The sequence below is a fragment of the Thalia democratica genome, chromosome 6 (genome assembly GCF_965202585.1).
Source record: "Thalia democratica chromosome 6, ktThaDemo2.hap1.1, whole genome shotgun sequence".
NCBI classification, from domain to species: domain Eukaryota; kingdom Metazoa; phylum Chordata; class Thaliacea; order Salpida; family Salpidae; genus Thalia; species Thalia democratica.
Window position 1 is genome coordinate 54,288,701 of NC_139170.1, and position 1,925 is coordinate 54,290,625.

The window sequence follows — 1,925 nt, forward strand, 5'->3', positions numbered from 1 at the left end:
CTGTTTACACTGTTAATGATAAATGTTTTTTATAACTGTTAAAAACAATAAATAATATAATTAAACTATAGTAATTGTCATTATTAAATAAAAATATTTTACTTTCAATGGGTCCTTAGCTCAAGACTTTGATAAAATATTTAAAACATAATAGTTTTAATTTATTTCACATTACTTCCTTTATAATGCAATTCATATTTTATTATATATTTATATTTAACTATCCTTTAGTTTTCACATACTATAACATTTTAGATATAACATAATAATAAAATGTCTATGTTAGCTATTAGAAGACTACAAAAAGAGTATTTGATGATACAAAAAGAGCCTGTTGAATTTGTAAAATAAGTAACACCTTTTGAAAACAACCTTCTTGAATGTCATTTTTGCGTGAGTTTTTACAAAGTATTTTATGCTGCTAAATAATAAAAAACTTTTTAAAACTTGTTTATTACTAAAGTTAACTTAATTTATTTTTTTTTTGAATCTATTTTTATTGAAAAATATCTGATAATGAAAAATTAAAAATAGAAAAATAAATTTTATATAAAATATAATTACAACTAAATAAATACACTAATACATTTCTACAGATACAAGGACCCATTAATACACCTTATGAGAAAGGATATTACCACGGAGTATTTATTTTTCCGCCCAACTACCCGTTCAAAGCACCTGAAATTCGCATGATGACACCTAACGGAAGATTTGAAGTTAATATGCCATTGTGCCTGTCAATTTCAAATTTTCACCCTGAAATGTGGGATGCTACTTGGAAGATTAATACTCTACTAATAGGTTTGTATTTATATAACACAATAAAAAAAGCACAAAAAAACAAAAATATATTTATTAACAAAATTTATTTATCTATTATTATTATAACAAAAAATAAAACAATTATATTTATTTTCAATTTTTTATAATTGCTTACAAACACTCTTGTTAGGGGTTATTATTAAACTCATAAACTTAATAATCATTGATCTACTTAACTGAAGCTACGTCAAAAACTTACACTTCATGCTATAATTTGTGCAAAATAGATTTTAAGTGCTATAATAAAATATTTGACACTTGATTCTTTGAAAATAATTAAAACTTGAAGTAATGATATATTTCAAAGTAAATTGATTACTATAAAATGGGTGGATTTCTCAATTATAGTGGTTGTTACAATATCGACCGTTATTGATTTAATTTTTATATTCATTAAATTGGAAGAAAACAGAAAATAGCTACAATTTTGAAGTTAATAATTTCATAAAGTTAAATATTTAAAAAAATAAATTGTTTAACTTTTGAAAAATTAAAAACGTTATTGTTATCACAGCGTTCATCTCATTTATGGCTGACAATGACTGGAATCACTATGGAGGTATGAATGAATCAAAAGAACAAAGAAAACAATTTGCAGTTAAATCACTTCAACACTGCAGTAATGATGCACAGTTTGGTGAATTGTTCCCAGATGTAAAACTAAAAACTGATGAGAAATTAAAGTTGAATACAGAAATCAAATCTATTATGAGAAAAAGATATGATTCACGTAGTGTAAAAAGTTAAAGTTAAAGAAATTTAAACAAAACCTCTATTTCTAACTTTTTTTATTGTTTGTCAGATTCAACACAATTGTTAATAAAAGACAAATTACAACTAATAATTTCAGATATTTTATTGTAAATAAGTAGTTTGCTATGGACAATAAGAGTTCATCGAAATGCAACATTAAAGTCAAGTATATAAAGTATAAGAAGAGCTTGTATGTTTGTGTTTATTTATAATGTGATTATATTTTACTCTGTATTTATAATATTTTCAAATTTTAACTTATTGATGACACGAAAACTCTACGTCGTATAAAATCACCAGATTAATCTATATATGATTGATATAAGCTGTATTTTATGTTTAAAATT

At 23.3% G+C, this 1,925-nt stretch overlaps 1 pseudogene; it reads left to right on the top strand.

Annotated features, from left to right (window-relative positions):
* Positions 1-273: 273 nt before the first annotated feature.
* Positions 274-1,572, top strand: LOC145839240 (ubiquitin-conjugating enzyme E2 J2 pseudogene; annotated as a pseudogene).
* Positions 1,573-1,925: the final 353 nt, after the last annotated feature.